The sequence below is a fragment of the Heterodontus francisci genome, chromosome 19 (assembly GCF_036365525.1).
Source record: "Heterodontus francisci isolate sHetFra1 chromosome 19, sHetFra1.hap1, whole genome shotgun sequence".
In the NCBI taxonomy this organism is placed as follows: domain Eukaryota; kingdom Metazoa; phylum Chordata; class Chondrichthyes; order Heterodontiformes; family Heterodontidae; genus Heterodontus; species Heterodontus francisci.
Genome location: NC_090389.1, coordinates 68,384,135 through 68,404,614, shown reverse-complemented (window position 1 = coordinate 68,404,614; position 20,480 = coordinate 68,384,135). Strand labels below are relative to the sequence as shown.

At 43.7% G+C, this 20,480-nt stretch overlaps 1 long non-coding RNA gene and 1 pseudogene across 1 annotated transcript in view; one reads left to right on the top strand and one right to left on the bottom strand.

Moving 5' to 3' along the window:
• The window catches only part of LOC137380149 (uncharacterized), a 90,699-nt gene that overhangs the window by 41,378 nt on the left and 28,841 nt on the right, over positions 1–20,480 (top strand). The gene's annotated exons all lie outside the window — the stretch shown is intronic.
• Positions 8,241–8,401, bottom strand: LOC137380458 (U2 spliceosomal RNA; annotated as a pseudogene).

Below are 20,480 nucleotides of genomic sequence, written 5' to 3'. Positions count from 1 at the left end.
TTACAACTAAAGAAGTGTACTTTTGAAGTGTAGTCACTGTTGAAATGTAGGAAACGTGGCAGCCAATTTGCACACAGCACGCTCCCACAAACGGCAATGTGATAATGACTGGACAATCTATTTTAGTGATGGCGGTTGAGGGATTCCAGGACTGATTCCTGATGTGAGGTGGGTCTTGCAGGATACTCTGGTTAAGAATATACAATCCAAATTACCCGATTTTCCATTCATTAATTAAAATGGATAGAAATCAGGTATTGTGGGCACGCAATTTCCTGACCAGCACTCTGTCAGTGCTGCTTTGGACTCAGGGCTCTGATGGGGTTATCAGCCCTATGGTAGCATTTATCTTGCCGAACTAACAACAAAGCACAGCTGACTTCAAACTTCAGCATTTTTTTGGACAACTGTAGTAACATTAAAATGAAGACACTCTTTGTCTCTGCCTCTCTTTCTCTCTCTCCTATCATTACCCTCACCCTCCTTCTCTAGCCCCCTTCACAGTTCACAGAACATAAAAGCTATACCAGGTGTGTATTGAGAACACTGCCCTCTCTTTCATGCAAAGACACAAATGCAGTTTTGTTTTTTTACAAGACATGCAATATAAACTTTACCTTATAGCATTTGAAATTTGTCCTCTTGCTTTTTCAGAATTATTTGAAGAAAAACTACTGAGCAGAAAGTGCTAAGAATTAAAGAAAATATTCAATCAGTATGTCTGACTAGACAGTACTAATGCATCCTGGGAGATTTGGCACACTGCACATGTTCAAACTGAACAATCCAAATTCAGTTCACAGAGTCACAACTCTAGACTATATCAAGTCTAAGCCTATGCTTTTGGGAGTGTCTGAGGTCTTCAAGAAGAAACTTTAAATGAAAGATCTGAAGACTTAAAATACAATTTAGTTGATAAACTTGAGCATATTGTTGTGAAATATAAAAGTTTGACATCTTTTTGTTTAAACCCTATTTTCAATGTTAGGAAGTTCTGTTACTGAGAAAAAAAAAGGCAATTGAAACATTAGCAAGGATTTGAGTGCTTTGTGGGAATCTGAAAGCAAGATTATGCAATCACAGGGTAATATACTCTCACTGTAAGATAACAGTAGGGACAGTAGCAGAATGGTTATATTATTGGACTAGTAAACCAGAGACATGAGTTTAAATCCCACCACAGCAGCTGGGGAATTGAAGTTCAGTTCATTAAATAAATCTGGAATGAAAAGCTAATATTAGTAATGGTGACCATGAACTACCAGATACCTCATCCAGATTACTAATATCTTTTGGGAAGGAAATCTGCTGTCCTTACCTGGTCTGGCCTATATGTGACTCCAGACTCACAGCAATGGTGGTTGACTGTGAAATGGCCTTGCAAGCTACTCAGTTGTATCAAACCACTGCAAAAATCTCTACAAACTGCAGTGGTTCAAGAAGGTGGCTCACCACCACTTTCTCAAGGGCAATTGGGGACAGACAATAATTGCTGCCATTGCCAGTGATATCCATATCATGTGAATGAATAGAAAAAATTATGACAGTTAACATTGAAAAAGCCTATTACAATGTGATCGACAGAGTTACAATTACTTTAGATAATTATAATGAATTTTCAATGAAACACATTCCCCCACCTACCAAATTTAATACATAAGAGATTGTCACAAAACACTCATGCCACAACAGGTCGATGCAACTTGAATTGTGAAGTTCAATGACACCTATGACTGGAGGCATTTACTCAGCAAGCCCATTAATTAATTGACTCAATTAAGAAGCCTTGGGCAAAGAAATCATCAGCTAAATGGTAATCTGAGGTTCATCAACACAGGAAATGAAACATTGTGTTTAGTTTAGTTTACAGATACAGCACTGAAACAGGCCCTTCGGCCCACCGAGTCTGTGCCGACCATCAACCACCCATTTTATACTAATCCTACACTAATCCCATATCCTTACCACATCCCCAACTGTCCCTATATTTCCCTACCACCTACCTATACTAGGGGCAATTTATAATGGCCAATTTACCTATCAACCTGCAAGTCTTTTGGCTGTGGGAGGAAACCGGGGCACCCGGAGAAAACCCACACAGACACCAGGAGAACTTGCAAACTCCACACAGGCAGTACCCAGAATTGAACCCAGGTCGCTGGAGCTGTGAGGCTGCAGTGCTAACCACTGCGCCGCCACTGTGTTAATTGTATGACATTGTGTTTCATAATATATATATATATATATATATCATGAAAAAGAACTGGGTAGCAGGTACCAGAAGCAAGGGTGGGATGTGTACAGCCTCATTGACAATCAAACATTAAATACATCGCAGTTTCTTCAGCTAACTTTGATGCTGATCAGATCTTGTGACTAGCAGTCCCACTGTGAGTTAACATAGCCTCGCTCTGATGTTGACCTTCAAGCATGCAATGCACTCTAATTACAGAGACAGTTCTGGAGCTTACTCAATGTTTGGAAAGTATTTAGTGTTTAAGCCACTGTTTTTGCCACATTACACATGGTGTAAACATTTAATCAATCTCCGAAATAAAACAAGCACCATGGTAAAGGAAATTTTGATTTTTTTCAACTTGATTCAACTATTGTTATCATAATTTGTTTAATGCCACTGCTCGTTGGACAAATTTTAGCTTTCCCAGGCATTACCAGTATATTTCAATAGAACACGAGTGGATCTCCCATGTTGTTCATGGTAAATCAGAAGTTTTGCTGTCGCAAAGGGAGAGAGGAGTGTTTGGATGTGGGAGTATGGGTGGGATGCCCAAGTCAGTGAAAGAATTGGAAAGAGGTTTGTAATAAATATGCTTAGAGAGATGAGGTTTGTATTTTCGATTGGTTTCTGGAAGATAAATAAAATATGTTTTTGCTTAAGCACTTGGTGTGAATAAAGAAAATAAACTTGGTCCTGTCACATATCACAATTCTAAAAATCAATATACCTGTTCATGTGTCCTGGAGAAAATATTTAACCTCAAAACTAGGCATTTGGCCTTCCACACAAGTAGTCTGAGCTGTATTTCTGTAAAGAAAGAACTTGCATTTACATGGTGCGTGTCATGACCTCAGGAAGTCCAAAACACTCAAGTACTTATTTGAAGTGTTGTCACTTTTGTAACGTAGGAAATGCGGCAGGCAGTTTGTGCACAGCAAGCTTCCACAAACAGCAATGTGATAATGACCAGATTATTTGCTTTCAGTGATGCTGGTGAAGGGATTAATATTGGCCAGGACACTGGGGAGAACTCTCTTGCTCTTCTTTTATATTCATCTGAAAAGGCAAACACAACCTCAGTTTAACCTTTCATCTGAACGACGGATAGCTCTTTATACATATTTTCAGTCTACTAGCGCTTCCCTCTGTCTCTTACAGTTAGGCACAGGACCCTTGTTTCCCAAAAATATACTTTATTCATAAAAATCTGTAAAAAATGCATTACAAGACAGTTCCAAGTTGACATTCCAGAAAGTGCAAAAGAAATCAGTTTTCTTCAATACAGAACGTGAGTTGCCTCACAACCCTTCCATTCCATTTTACATGCAATGTACATTTGCATTACACAGCAAAACCATATTTTGGTGCATACAGCCCGAGGGGTTTTACACAGGTTCCAGCCCCTCAGTTCAATATGGCGGGAGGATCTTACTCAGTGACCTTCCCCCATTGAGCCTTTGCGGTGGCTGCCCAAGCTTTAGTGCGTCCTTCAGCACGTAGTCCTGGACCTTGGAATGTGCCAGTCTGCAACACTTGATCGTAGACAACTCTTTGCACTGGACGACCAGCAAGTTTCAGGCAGACCAAAGAATGTCTTTCACCGAGTTGATGGTCCTCCATCAACAGTTGATATTTATCTTGGTATACGTCCCTGGGAATAGACGGTAGAACACAGACTCCTGTGTTACGGAGCTGCTCGGGGTGAACCTCAACAAAAACCACTGCATCTCATTCCACACCTGCTTTGCAAAGGCACATTCCAGAAGGAGGTGGGCAACAGTCTCTTCCCCACCACAGCCACCTCAACGGCAGCGTGTGGAGGCGGTGAGATTCCGGGTGTGCAGGAAGGATCTGATGGGGAGGGCCAGCCAAGTTACGTCTTGGTGCTTGTTTGAAAGTTCTGGTCATAAGGTATTCTGCCAAATGACTTTGGCAGTCTGCTCGGGGAACTATCTGACAGGATCCACCATCTCCTTCTCCCGTAGGGCCTTGAGGACATTCCATGCAGACCACTGCCTGGTGGATTGGTGGTCAAAGGTGTTTTTCTGCACAAACTTTTCCACGCAGGATAGGTGGTCTGGTACAGTCCAAATGGATGGAGTGTTCCGCGGCAATGTGGCTAGACCTATCCTTCGCAACAGCAGGGACAGATAGAACCTCAGCACATAGTGACACTTGGTGTTTGAGTACTGTGGTTCTACGCATAGCATGATGCAGCCGCACACAAAGGTGGCCATCAGGATGAGGGCGATGTTGGGTACGTTTTTTCTCCCTTTATCCAGAGGTTTGAACAGCGTGTCCCTCCAGACACGGCCCATTTTGGATCTCCAGATAAAGCGGAAAATGGCTTGGGTGACCGCCACAGCGCAGGAGTGGTGTATGGTCCAGACCTGCGCCATGTACAGCAACAACGTGAGCACCTCGCACCTGATGACCAGGTTCTTGCCCGTAATGGAGAGAGAACACTGCTCCCACATGCTCACTTTATGGTGTACCATGGCTACTCGTTCCTTCCAGGTTGTGGCACACGCCCCGGCCCCTCTGAACCATATCCCCAGCACCTTCAGGTAGTCTGACCTGACAGTGAAGGGGACAAAGGATCGGTCAGCCCAGTTCCCAAAGAACATGGCCTCGCTCTTGCCGCGATTTACTTTGGTTCTCGAGGCCAGTTCGAACTGGTTGCAGATGTTCATCAGCCTGCGAATGGACAGCTGATCCAAGCAGAAGATGGAGACGTCGTCCATGTACAGGGAGGCTATGACCTGTGTGCCTCCGCTGCCTGGGATTGTCACTCCTCTTATGCCTGCATCCTTCCTAATGGACTCAGCAAAAGGTTCGATACAGTAAACAAACAAGGCAGGGGAGAGAGGACAGCCCTGTCTGACTCCAGATTGGATCAGGAAACTTTCTGATTCCCACCCATTGATTGAGACTGCGCTACTGATGTTTGTGTAGAGAAGTTTGATCCAATTGCAGATTCCCTCCCCAAACCCCATTCTGGAGAGCACGTCCGTCATGTATGTGTGTGATATCCTGTCAAAAGCCTTCTCCTGGTCCAAGCTGATGAGGCGAGGTGTCCACCTCCCTGTCCCGTACATAGGCGATTATATCCCTGAGTAGCGCGAGACTATCAGAGATCTTCCTGCCGGGTACAATGCAGGTCTGATCAGGATGAATCACCAGCTCCAGAGCAGACTTGACCCAATATGAGACAGACCGGCTTTTATGGATTTGCTGATCCTGAGTATGTCAGACTGCGATGACGTCACCGAGCCATCCTCTTCCTTCAGGCTGCTGATCACAGAGCTCTCTCTGTGTACCTTTTGGAAGAAGTAACGCGAGCACGTCTCATCCTGCTCAACGGAGCGGACTCTGGACCAGAAGATGATCTTGCAGGCCTCCGTGGCAAAGAGCGAGGCCTGCTGGCTCTTCACCTCATGGCGATCCTCCTTGACCTCGACCCCCATTGACTGCAGCTGGAGCAGATTATGCATTCTTTTCTGGAGTTGGGACATTTCCCTCTGTCACTCTCTCATCTACTGAACATCTTTGAGAATAAAGAACCTCTTGATGTTCACCTTGATCGCTTCCCACCAGTGAACTGGAGACTCAAAGAGGGGTTTCACAGTTCTCCAACCTTTGTAATTCCTTTTGAGTTCCTCAATGTTCTCTGGGGTCAGCAGTGTAACATTCAGTTTCCATGTCCCCCTGTTAACCCGCTGGTTGTCCTGTAGATGACAGTCAGCCAGTAGGAGGCAGTGGTCAGTGAAGAACACCTGCTTGACATCGGTGGATCTGATCGTGAAAGCATGGGACACAAACAGGATGTCAATCCTGGAATGGGCAGACCCGTCCAGTCTTGACCAGGTACAGGGTTGCTGAAGATGTCGTGCAGCTTGGCATCTTTTACTGTTTCCATGAGGAATCTGGACGTAGCGTCCAGTTTGCTGTCATCACTGCTGGATCGTCCAGCTGCATCAATGATGCAGTTGAAGTCACCACCTAGAATGACCGGTGTGGATATCGCTAGCAGCAGTGGGAGTTGCTCGAGGACGGTCAGCCGCTCGCTGTATTGGACCAGGGTGCACACATTGATTAACCGGAGCGGAGCACTATTGTACATTATGCCTGCTACGAGGAGGCAACCGCCCACCACCTCCTTAACTTCGGAGATGGTGAAGGTGCCTCCCCACAGCAGAATACCCAGGCCAGATGAATGGGAATCATTTTCCTCGACCAGATCGATGGCCCGTGGGACCACCATCGTGACCATTGCCTGTAAGTGCTGAGGTGCGGTAGCCCACACTCCTGCAGAAACAGTAGGTCGGCTTTGACCTTGGCAAGGTAACCCAAGGTCGAAACACATCGTGTAGTGGATTTAACGTTACACACATTAATAGAAGCAATCTTTATACCCATTTAAAGCTGGGTGTTGTTTACCATACCAGGTGTCTTTGCTAGTCCCAGTCCTTTGGTATGTTCCTGCATACCCATAGTGTGCACAAGCTGTTGCACGTGCGTTGGGCTCAGAAAACCCTTTTGGTGACTCATGGGGGGTTTGTTCAGCTGGGGTGATATCGGGGGGGGGTCTTGCAGGCAGCAAGATTTGGATTGTCCTCTGCTGGTGGTGGCTTTCCCCTCTGTTCCTCTTCGAGGACTTTTCTGCTCTCGGCTTCCTGGAGCTGGAGTGCGCTGGATGCTTCACTGCTTTCGGTCTCCCGGAGCTGGAATGCGCTGAGCATCTTGCTGGGTTCAGCGCTTAGGGGTTGAGGTGCGCTGGGGCCATCGCTGCTGCCAGTGCCATTGAGCTGGGGGGCTTTCTCTTCCAGAGCCTTTGCGTTCTGCCACTTCTTTTGCAAGCGCCTTCTTTCCGGCCCTTCCTCGTCCGATGAAGAGCAGCTGCCACAGTCTGTCTCAGACGGTTGCCTCCTCTTGCCACTGGTTTGGATGGTGACCAGTTACTTTTTTGGGGGCTTCTTCTTTGTGGTTTTCCTCCATGGATTCTGTGTGTTGAGAAGGAGTTTCCGGGCACGGGGTAGGTTTTGGGTCACTGGTTGCAGCTGCCACCCCTTTCCTCTCCCTCTCAGAAGGATTTTCCTCGCTGGGGGAGGGTTTCTAGTCTCCTTTGCAACATGATGCACATTCACCGTTCCTTCCTCCAGCCTTTCCTTGGACCTTGCCTCCTGTGTGTAACTGAGGCAGCATTTGGGGCAGGTCTTGTACAGGTGGCCTGCCCCACCATACAGGTTGCAACACTTACTCTGCTTACAGTCCTTTGTGTGATGGCCTTCCTGCTTGCAGTTCTTGCAGACGACTGTGCTGCAGTTGGCCGCCACATGACCAGATTTGCCACAGGTCCAGCAAATTCTGGGCTGCCCTGTGTAGACCAAGAAGCCTTGACTCCAGCGAAGCTGGAGGGAGGATGGATGACGGCTCCATTGGCATCAACCTTCAAGGTGACCTTGACCTGCCGCTTGCTAGTCCAAATCCCAAAGAGGTTCTTGACCTCAGTGCTGCTGCCGGCCACCGCGACATACCTGGTGAGGAAGATGAGCACATCAATGACAGGAACATGGGGTTGTAGAGGTGGATTGTCACCACCCAGTTGTATTGCGATGGCAGCATGAAGAGTGGCTCCACTGTGAGGATGGACAGCGGCGCCTGGTTTCCTCTCTCGTTGAAGACCTGCAGGAACTTGATGCATCCCCCCACATTCTTGAAAGTTACGTCGAAATATCCACTGCTGGCGATGTCCTGCAGGCAGAAGATGTCCGCAGCTTGGAATCCACTGCATTCAATCAGGATTTTATTAATGAAGAAGGCGCGGTCAATGGGTGCACCTCCTTTGCTATCTTTCACCGCCATCCTACCGGTGTTACGTACCCCCTGGCCTGGAGCTTTGGTGTTTGTTGCAGCCATTTTTTTGCTTGAAGCTTTCCTGGGAGAGGTACTAAAACCCCAATCAACAGGAAAACAATAACCACGATAGATCTCCAATCCCAAAGGGTGAAATGCCGTAAAATCGGCACTGAAACCTCCCCAAAAAAGCACAAAAACAGCACTTGCAGGATCAACGGTCACTGGTTATGATCTCTCCCCTGCCTGGTAAACTGATAAGAACAGATACTCCACTTGATCTTAGCCGAAAGGCCGAGAAGCAATAGTTAGGCACAGGACCCAACTCAGTGAGATTAAAATAACAACTTTTATTGAACCATTTAGATGGTTTCATTGAGGCTAGTCCATCATGTCAGTTATTATTTCAAATGTGCTGACTTTTTAGTAAATAGACATATTCTCAAGAAATAAAAGTCATATAAAATCGAATACAAATATCTATGTCTAACTTATAGTAGTGTGTCTACTTCAATGCCAGGAGCATCCGGAATAAGGTGGGTGAGCTTGCAGCATGGGTTGGTACCTGGGATCTCAGTGTTGTGGTCATTTCGGAGACATGGGTAGAGCAGGGGCAGGAATGGATATTGCAAGTTCCGGGATTTAGATGTTTCAGTAAGAACAGAGAAGATGGTAAAAGAGGGGGGGGTGTGGCATTGTTAATCAAGGAGAGTATTACAGCGGCAGAAAGGACGTTTGAGGACTCGTCTACTGAGGTAGTATGGGCCGAGGTTAGAAACAGGAGAGGAGAGGTCACCCTGTTGGGAGTTTTCTATAGACCTCTGAATAGTTCCAGAGATGTAGAGGAAAGGATAGCGAAGATGATTCTCGACAGGAGCGAGAGTAACAGGGTAGTTGTTATGGGGGACTTTAACTTTCCAAATATTGACTGGAAATACTATAGTTCGAGTACTTTAGATGGGTCAGTTTTTGTCCAGTGTGTGCAGGAGGGTTTTCTGACACAGTATGTAGACAGGCCAACCAGGGGCGATGCCACATTGGATTTGGTACTGGGTAATGAACCCGGCCAGGTGTTAGATTTAGATGTAGGTGAGCATTTTGGTGATAGTGATCACAATTCGGTTAGGTTTACCTTAGCGATGGGCAGGGACAGATATATATCGCAGGGCAAGAATTATAGCTGGGGGAAAGGAAATTATGATGCGATTAGGCAAGATTTAGGATGCGTAGGATGGGGAAGGAAACTGCAGGGGATGGGCACAATCGAAATGTGGAGCTTATTCAAGGAGCAGCTACTGCGTGTCCTTGATAAGTATGTACCTGTCAGGCAGCGAGGAAGTTGTCGAGCGAGGGAGCCGTGGTTTACTAAAGAAGTTGAAGCGCTTGTCAAGAGGAAGAAGAAGGCTTATGTTAGGATGAGACGTGAAGGCTCAGTTAGGGCGTTTGAGAGTTACAAGCTAGCCAGGAAGGATCTAAAGGGAGAGCTAAGAAGAGCGAGGAGAGGACACGAGAAGTCATTGGCGGATAGGATCAAGGAAAACCCTAAGGCTTTCTATAGGTATATCAGGAATAAAAGAATGACTAGAGTTAGATTAGGGCCAATCAAGGATAGTAGTGGGAAGTTGTGTGTGGAATCAGAGGAGAGAGGGGAAGCGTTAAATGAATATTTTTCGTCAGTATTTACAGTAGAGAAAGAAAATGTTGTGGAGGAGAATACTGAGATACAGACTACTAGGCTAGATGGGATTGAGGTTCACAAGGAGGAGGTGTTAGCAATTTTGGAAAGTGTGAAAATAGATAAGTCCCCTGGGCCAGATGGGATTTATCCTAGGATTCTCTGGGAAGCCAGGGAGGAGATTGCAGACAAAAACAAGAAATGCTGGATTCACTCAGCAGGTCTGGCAGCATCTGTGGAAAGAGAAGCAGAGTTAACGTTTCGGGTCAGGGTCACTGACCCGAAACGTTAACTCTGCTTCTCTTTCCACAGATGCTGCCAGACCTGCTGAGTGAATCCAGCATTTCTTGTTTTTGTTTCAGATTTCCAGCATCTGCAGTATTTTGCTTTTATTTTGGAGATTGCAGAGCCTTTGTCCTTGATCTTTATGTCGTCATTGTCGACAGGAATAGTGCCGGAAGACTGGAGGATAGCAAATGTTGTCCCCTTGTTCAAGAAGGGGAGTAGAGACAGCCCTGGTAATTATAGACCTGTGAGCCTTACTTCGCTTGTGGGTAAAATGTTGGAAAAGGTTATAAGAGATAGGATTTATAATCATCTTGAAAAGAATAAGTTCATTAGCGATAGTCAGCACGGTTTTGTGAAGGGTAGGTCGTGCCTCACAAACCTTATTGAGTTTTTCGAGAAGGTGACCAAACAGGTGGATGAGGGTAAAGCAGTGGATGTGGTGTATATGGATTTCAGTAAGGCTTTTGATAAGGTTCCCCACAGTAGACTATTGCAGAAAATACGGAAGTATGGGGTTGAAGGTGATTTAGAGCTTTGCATCAGAAATTGGCTAGCTGAAAGAAGACAGAGGGTGGTGGTTGATGGCAAATGTTCATCCTGGAGTTTAGTTACTAGTGGTGTACCGCAAGGATCTGTTTTGGGGCCACTGCTGTTTGTCATTTTTATAAATGACCTGGAAGAGGGTGTAGCAGGGTGGGTTAGTAAATTTGCGGATGACACTAAGGTCGGTGGAGTTGTGGATAGTGCCGAAGGATGTCATAGGGTACAGAGGGACATAGATAGGCTGCAGAGCTGGGCTGAGAGATGGCAAATGGAGTTTAATGCGGAAAAGTGTGAGGTGATTCACTTTGGAAGGAGTAACAGGAATGCAGAGTACTGGGCTAATGGGAAGATTCTTGGTAGTGTAGATGAACAGAGAGATCTTGGTGTCCAGGTACATAGATCCCTGAAAGTTGCTACCCAGGTTAATAGGGCTGTTAAGAAGGCATATGGTGTGTTAGCCTTTATTAGTAGAGGGATCGAGTTTCGGAGCCACGAGGTCATGCTGCAGCTGTACAAAACTCTGGTGAGGCCGCACCTGGAGTATTGCGTGTAGTTCTGGTCACCGCATTATAGGAAGGATGTGGAAGCTTTGGAAAGGGTGCAGAGGAGATTTACTAGGATGTTGCCTGGTATGGAGGGGAGGTCTTACGAGGAAAGGCTGAGGGACTTGAGGTTGTTTTCGTTGGAGAGAAGGAGGAGGAGAGGTGACTTAATAGAGACATATAAGATAATCAGAGGGTTAGATAGGGTGGATAGTGAGCGTCTTTTTCCTCGGATGGTGATGGCAAACACGAGGCGACATAGCTTTAAGTTGAGGGGTGATAGCTATAGGACAGATGTTAGAGGTAGTTTCTTTACTCAGAGAGTAGTAGGGGCGTGGAACACCTTGCCTGCAACAGTAGTAGACTCGCCAACTTTAAGGGCATTTAAGTGGTCATTGGATAGACATATGGATGAAAATGGAATAGTGTAGGTCAGATGGTTTCACAGGTCGGCGCAACATCGAGGGCCGAAGGGCCTGTACTGCGCTGTAATGTTCTAAAATATCTATCACTTAAACTAAGATTGCAGCTTCTTGTTTTAACCAACAGTTTTCAAGCCACAACTTAATTAATAATAACATTAATTAATAATTATTAACATTATTATTGTCTTTGCAATATCCTGCAAATTCAGTGGCAGGTCAGGCGCCTCAATATCAGTGTCCTCTCTCAAGCCAACATCCCCAGTATCGAGACCCTGGTCATGACTAGTCAGTTATGTTGGGCAGGCCACATCGTCCGCATGCCTGACACAAGATTCCCAAAACAAGCTTTCTACTCCAATCTCCGTCACATCAAGAGGCTACCAGGAGGGCAGAGGAAACCCTACAAAGCCTCCCTGATAAAATGTGACATCTCCACTGATTCATGGGAATCTCTTACCCGAGACTGCCCAAAATGGAGAAGAAGCAACTACGAAGGTGCCAGCCAGTTCGAACAAAGTCGACCTGCCCAGGCAGTGACCAAATGCAAACAACGAAAGGAGTGTTCAGAAATTTGAGCATCTCATCCACTCGCCTCATCAAACACCACCTGCCCCACCTGTGGCAAAGTGTGCGGATCCAGAATTGGACTATTCAGTCACCTAAGGACCCGCAACCCTGGAGCGAAAGAAAGCCATCCTCATTCCCGAGGGACTGCCTAAGAAGAAGAAGAAGAAGAACATTAATATTTTGTCTTTTATGATTTTCATGGTAGATATATAAAATAAAACATATTGAACAAAATAATGCAAATAGTAATTCACTTCAAAACAACTATTTACAGACAATATCAAATAGACTGTCCCATTGTTTCGGATGTAAGTTTTTATAGGGAGGCCAAAAAATCTAAAACTGAAGATGAGATCAAACCAATTTGTATATTTCCTTTTTATCGAGTAATTCTTCAACCACATAAGGGGAACAAGGGCATTTTTTTTTATTTGGTCTAAATAATGGCACTACAAATAGAATTTAAAATACTGCCACCAAACCAGCAAATAAAAGAATACTACCTTTTGGGCAAGTGCTTAATTTATTTGTGCATTGCTCTCATATTCATTCAAACATTTGGCATTGAACCGTTATCTAATGAAAATAATATGTAATGAATTGTTAAATATTTAATCCTAATACCAATGGGGCCTCCAGGGAATCCTGCCAGGCAATTTCAGCTGAGGCACTGGCACACTGAAAAATCATCTGGGAGAATGCTACTGAGATATTTATTGCTGGATAGCAATGAAATATTCTCTAATAAAACCATAGGGCTAATTCAGTGATGGTTCTGGAAATGCCTTCCTGAATCAGTCAAGTAGGCCCAAGTGCCTAATTCAAAAGGCACCAACTTCACTGAGTGCAAAACTTTCAAACTTTTTGGAGCCCTTGGCCAGAATGCCTTTAAGTCTCATGAGATGTCTGGATTTTAGGTAATCTTGTGTAAATTAGTAAGCTTCTTTATCTGTTCACCCTTTCAGTGCTGTTTCTAGGATTGCTACTCTGCCCTTTCAAAGTTTTAATCTGAAATGTGCTTTAGAATACCGTTAAATGTTTTCTTCTTATCTATATTTTCTTTGATATATTTTTGCTTGTTGATGTTTGTTCCTGTGCTTTTGCATTCTAATAACTCCTTTTGCAGGTACCTCTCCCACAGCACTGAGGCTGACAGCAGCTACTTCATTAGCAGAAACTTGCATTTCGTGGGCATAAAAATCTCTATATTAGGAGGTGACTGTGAAGCAGTGGCATTATCATTTGCATTAATCCCCATTTCATTTTACTTTGCTTTTAAATGAAATTGTTATTTGGCTTCTACCCATAACTCTTTCATGGCTTTGTTGCACATATTCTGTGCAATTGTCTCATTTGTGTGAAGTACGCATTATACAGACCTCCACAGAGTTCTTTGTGTGCCTTGGATTAAATGTCTAACACATCAGCACAGTTGGAGAGAAACCACAGGGAACATACAAATCAGCAGTAAATTATATTGCTCCTATGTCTGCCATTATTTCCAAACAATGCTTTCAAGAATCCTTTTCCACAAAAACCTCAGTCTGGATAGTAGCAAGCAAGATGGATTTCCATTCAGGTTCTCCCAATCACCTGCCATTACTTTAGCGGGAGAACTGCTGAACCCCCAGGAAAATGGGTTAAATGGTCTTCATGGCCATCCTGTTCTGGGATTTTCATGGCTCATCCATCAAATTTATCATGGACAATCAGTAGAATCCCCACGGATTTTAGGCTTTGACACTTAGGCCTTCTCCACAACAGAAGGGTCTTCCAGTCGTGACTGGTTCATTGTTGGATGTAGGAAAATCTAGACAATGGTGGCTCCCTTGCCAGATTACTCTAGTGTGCCTCAAATAAAGAGTAGTATTAGCAGCATAGATGTCCAAAAGCTGGACCATCTCACTCTCTTAACCAATGAGACTATGATAATTGTGAGTGATGTCAATTAATTTGGAGACAAAGAAGGGAAATAAGTTATGTTACAAACATCCCTGAGTGTAAAGCTGAGTATAGGTAAATGCGGAATGTTTTGGAAAATACTGTGGCATCTGACATGCTTTGCTTTGCAAAATTCCAAGGACTGACAAATGCATTGAAGTCTGGAATAGATTAACATGTAAATGGTTAGTGAAAATACAATGAGATCGCAGGCCAATGATTTTCTACCACTTCGTCATATCACTGTCTGAAAAATCAACATTTTATGTGTAGTACTGACAGTATCTTGGAGCTTTTAAAATTGTTTTACAAAAGTAGTGGTTCAGAAAAATAACAGATAATTGCAGGAAGACATTTATGATATATAAAATGAAATGCTATAATAAACAAGAAATCTGAAAGATAACATTACAAGCTGTAATCACTGCTCTTGAAGTCTGCTGAAACCCATCTGACCCTTCTATTCTACCACCCCTTCTTTAGAGCTTACAGATATATGGGCTGGATTTTGTTGATCTCCCGATGTCTGGCTGTGTGGCGGGGGTCGGGGGGCTGGTGGAAGATCAAAGCGTCAGTGGCCCGCCGTGGAGCCCGATGCCGGGAATGCCACGCCCGATCTTCCCGGTGGTGGAGAAGCTCCGGGGCGGTACATCTGCCACTCTGCAGCGTAACCCGATTTCAATATTCAAATCAGCTATTTAACTACATTTAAATGGAAGCCGGAGCGATCTTACCAGCAATTCCGGATCTTCCGAGCGAAGTGTGGCACTCCCGTGCCTTCACTTTCCCATGCAGGGAAAGCTTGCGCCACCGTGGCGGGTAAGGGGATCAAACTTTATATTTGTTGCAGTTGGCAGGGGTGGGGAATGGGGTCAACTTCCATCTGTCAATGCAGGCCTGGCAGCCCTTTAAAAATGGCGCCACGCCTGCGCAGAAACGGGCAACGCAGTTGACGGCATCACCGGGGCCGCCCCCGCCACATGATTGGGGGGTGGAGGGGGTGGGGGGGGGTGTTTGGTGGCCACTCAGCATATTATAATGAGCCGCCGGGCTGAAGATCGTGGCAGCGCGTGGCCCATGTATGCGGGCCGCCATTCTTTTCACGCGCCGCTGCTGCCAGCGGTGTGAAAATGATATTCGGCCCACAAGTTCTGCAAGTAATGCATACAATTCTACAGTATGTAGGTGTGTTACATTGTTAGGCACTTAGTGGCTAGGAAATGGAAAGTGAAAGATATTTAACAGAGCAAAATGAGGTCAAATAAATAGGTGTCAATGTAATTGGGAATTTTTTAGATGGTGATTGCAGAAATATAGAGATACGTGTACTGCAGTTGAATGTGAGAGTAGTTTTTACAAGGAAGTACAAAGCTAGAGTACTGTGGTTTCTGAATGTTAATGGATCAGCTTTACCTCAGATTTAATTTTCAAATGTTATTTTATTCTTTGATAACATACAGCTGTCATAGTAGTTTGTTCACAGAAGAAGCAGTCACTTAGCTTTACTTATCAAAAGCTTCAATTTTCTGTGCTGTGAATGAGTATCAATACATTTTTCATGATAACCTCTCTTCTAATAACTGGATTGAAGTGACTAATTGAATATCACAGTGCAAACCCTCGCTGATTATCTCACACTGGCTTCATCTCACGATTGCTGAAAAGAACGAGTTTAGGGATTTAACCTGCTATTTCTACTGAGTTATTCATGCCTCATTTGCTTCTGTTTGCTTTAATGTATCTTGTTAAATTGAACAAATTAGGCTATCAGTCCTGCAGTAGTTACCACAGTTATGAGCTTCAAAAGACAATTAAAAAAAAGTTTCTGCCTAAATTACTTTATAGATTTCAATCTCGCTTGGAATGAATCATCGATATCTCTTTGCAAGCAAGTTTAAGTCTGAGCCTGAGGAATACTATTCTGCTGGTCTTTAATAAGTTGTTCAGAATTTCAAAGTGGGTTAAACATTTGGATTCTACCGTGAAGGGAAGGCTTGGCAGTGATGTACGTGCTTTCGGACAAATTTAAAATCAAGACTGTCATTTCCTTTATTAGAGCAGGGGAAAAGTAGTATATTCTGTGAGTATTTTTGGACATGCAAACTAATAATTCCTGATGCAAAATAAGGCACCTTGTGGCGGCAGGCCACAAGAAAGTTGCAAACTTTTCAATCACATGGATTTGGAAGCGTTCAAAGAATGTGATGTTACAGAAACTTTCTAGATGAAAGTTCAATTGTTTGAAAATGATATTGAAAATATCCTGGTGGTGTTGCAGCTTGCCATCACGTTTGATTACTGCCGTTGCTATTAGCAATAACTTAGGCTGTTCTAAATTCTGATCACAGCAGGGCATCAATGTTCCTCTATAACATTTACTATTTTTCTAAATTGATTGGGAATAACACGATGGTGCTGAAGTTAGTTCAGCCCCTGTCTGAATTGAAAGGTCCGACGATCGATGGAAATTAGTCCTCGGGCCTCATTAACATACTTGTGGCAAGCTACTGGTGCTGGTCGTGCCTCCGCTGGCAACTTGCTCGAGTGAAGACATCACTGTCAGGCTGCCTGCCTTGCTAGCAGTGGCCCTCAGGTAATTCCCCGGAGGAGGGATTGCAGCTGCATGGGGTGATGTGGTGTGTGGGGGGGGGGGGGGTGGGGGGAGGTGGTGAGGCATGACTGTAACTCCTGGGATGGGCTTTTAAACCAAAGAAACTTTTTCAACTTATCCACCATTGGCCACTGAAGAATTCTGAGCTGGGACACCTAAAATAAGGCCTCCAGGAATTAAGCAGTGAGACCAGCGGCGGCACCGAATGCGTGCAGGCCATCCCACTCCCAAACTGGTAAGTGTTACCCAACTTTACATCCAAAAAGGTGGAACAGCATATTCCTACCCCAAATATCTGTCGGAAATGTGGTCCCTGAAATGAGAACAAACTACAAGAGTGTTACGTAGTTTCACTGAGTGAGAAATCAATGAACTTGTTAGGTGATGTTTGGAACACTTGGAGCGAGCTCCTCTATTTACATTGAATAATTTTGCATTGATTTCTTTTGCAAAACTCTTGCTTTAAGTTGTCATGAAGCAAGTTGACAGAAACAGACTATCCAAAGCAGCAAAGGTTCACCTGTGCATAGTTAATATGATGTAACGGAGGTACATCAAAGGATCCACATGTGAAACAGCTGTCGGTGTAAAATACTGTACTCGACATCCATTGGACCCACTAAAATCTTAATGGGAAAAGGATACCTGGGGCAGTTAGACATGTTTCTAACACACAGAAGAGCTGTTTGTCAATGTGTTCATCATGAAAGTATTGAATGATATCATAGAATTTGGGAATATGCCAGACATTTAGTTGAATGAAAGAAAGATTCTTGTGAAGAAGGTTTCTCATTCTTGAGTTGCTGTTTAAATCTGTAAGATTCAGCCTAAGAATTACTGAACATTACTTTATAACTTGTTTAATTAACTATTTACTTCACATCAAGAAAACACACAGCATATTCTTTAATCAGGAATTAATTGCACTTGCATAGGAATTTCCGCAGCATTTCTCTCCATTAGCTTTGGATGAAGAGCCAGGTTTTGTTGTCTCGACTTCCCACCATGCTGGGTTCCCCCAGCTGGGCGAGGGCACCCCCAACTGGTCGAGGGCACCCCCAGCTGGGTGAGGGCACACAATCTTTCATGGCTGCAGAGATTATTGCTACTTGAGTAAAATGAACTGGTGAATCCAGTCATTTTCTTCCCTCAAGGTGTCCCCTGGCCATTTAAAAGGTTTCCTGTTTTTCTTAATGAACTTTATTACACAACACAGATGGTGAGCAAGTGTGTAAAGACCTCCTCTGCTGCTGCTTCTTGTTTCGAAAAAAAATGTATTTAATTATTTTATTAGTGGGAACAAACTGTAAAATTAGCAAGGTTGCTAGTATGTACTTTTCTATGATATTGTTTTCCTAAATTTCTCTCTACCTGTCCTGACTTATGTTAGGATATTGTTCTATGGGAGCTATAGACTTGTAGCAACAGCCTGGAAAATGAATGTGGAAATCTAATAGTGTTATGGGGGCATCAGAGTTGAGTCCCAATCTCACGCTCTCAACCACAGTACATATAGGGACAATTTTAACCTGAACCGCCGGTTAGGAAACTGGTCGGATTGGGTGCAATGCTGAAATTACACCCTAGTTAACTTTGAACACAAGAATATAAGAAATAGGATCAGGAGTGAACCATATGGCCCATCGAGCCTGCTGTGCCATTCAAAACGATTAGGATCTTAGGATTTAACTCCATTTTCCCACCCATTGGCCATATCCCTCGATTCCCCGAGACACCAAAAATCTGTCAATTCCAGCCTTAAATGTATTCAATGATGGAGCATCCATCTCTAGGGTAGAGAATTCCAAAGATTCACAACCCTTTGAATGAAGTAATTTCTCCTCATCTTGCTCCGAAATGATCTGCCCCTTATCCTGAGACTGTACCCCCATGCTTTAGATTCCCCTACCAGCAGAATAATCTCTCAGTCTGCCCTATCTAGCCCCTTTAGAATCTTAGATCTTTCAATGAGATTGAAGTCAATATTGGGCAGAGAATTAGGTTAAAATTACCCCCATAGTCTTTCCTGGAAGGGTCACTATCTAATGACCAGGAGCAGGAACTTTGGCTAATTTTCCCTCTCCCTGTACAAGGGACAATGAGGTCCATTCTTGCAGAACACAAGTAACTACTCATTGACTATGGAAACAGAACAGTTGAGGATTTACAAGTCTTTACTAAATATTAATTGCAGATATATTGCTGAACATTTTTGAATATTACTATACCAAAATGATTTCTTTCTAATTAAAGTAGGCAGCAGATATTACTATTTTTTCTAATCACATCACTCGACACCATGAGCACTCTTGTCAGTAATTGTTCAAGGTGCGTGCACCAACAATATCTAGTGGAAGAGAATGGTGCCTGGGCCTCCATTTCAAGGCTCCAGTCAAAAGGGTGCTGAGCCCAATGTTGGTGAGGGTAATGTGGTAAATGCTGCACTGTTATTTCAAACCACCAACGCCCCATTCCTGCTAAATGAAGGGGATGAAAACCAGCCCCTATGGTCTTCTGTAACAGGTCTGCACCTATGTTTACAGCTCTTTACTGCTGCCAGCATCATTCGCAACTGATTCATTTTGGCTTGTTAAACTGGCACACCCAAAATAATTGCCTCCAGTCAGACTGTTTAATTTACCACAACGGTAAGTTAAGTGGAGTGGTGTTGAAAGTGGGGTGCAATTTTTATCAAGTGTGTGCAGTTCCCACTACAGACCTGTTTAACATGGCCAAATGCCAGCAGTCTGATAAAGGAGCCCCGGAGATGTGCCAGCTTCATCATGTATAGTAATTGAGTTCCCTCGCATGGTTAGGCTCAGTAACTCCTCCACTGGCTAAACCAAAGTATTTACCGAATTTGTCAGCAAGACAGACAGAAATAAAGAGAAAGAGGATAAAGTTAAGTAAAACTCTTCATAACTCTAAGAAAGAGCACCAATGCTGCAACTTGCACTTAGAAAATGGGAAATTTTCAAAGTCCAAAGTTTAACATATGGATTTTTTTTAGTCCTTATAAACAAGAGATAGATTGATTGCAAATGTGACCCTCTTTCAAGCTCTTAAGGTATTACTGGATATGGAAAACAGTAACTTCAATGCTTTTGCAGGAGTTAAAATAAATACATTTTCCAACTAAACTTCCCAAAGAGCAGATATCAAAATGAGCCAATTTTTTTTTAAACCAGTTATTCTACCTTTACTGTTCCAGTGCAACACTGCGCACATTAAAGCTTTTAGAATCAGCATATGATGTGATGTAGTTATGACTTTTTCAGGCATTTTATATCCTTAGGTGTGATAACATAACTGGATAGCTTTTAGTCTGAAAAGGACTCAGAAGAGTCACAGGATTTCACAGTGACTGGGAATAATTTTAACTATCTGCGTTATTGTAAAATGGGCAATAACGAATCGGCAACACATTTTGCATTTCTCTTCTGATTCTTTTTCCATTGACTTCATTGGAAATAAAAATAGGGGGAGAGTTAAAATGGAAAGCTGATTCGCTATTGCTCATTCTACATTTTTGCACAGAGTCAAGATTTTCCCTATGGAGCCATCTCAATAATATTGATGTCAATCACAAATGCTACTCTCAGAAACATTAAGCAAACAATCATACTAATGACTACAAAATACAAGTACAATTGATATGTTGCATTTTATTTTTTCATAGTTCTAGGCAAATAGCCAGTCAATGTCTTACAGCGCTGAAATATTCTGGCCTTTGGTCGAAGGATAAAAACATAAGGACTTGATGCAAACATGTTTGGAACTTTCAACAACAGCA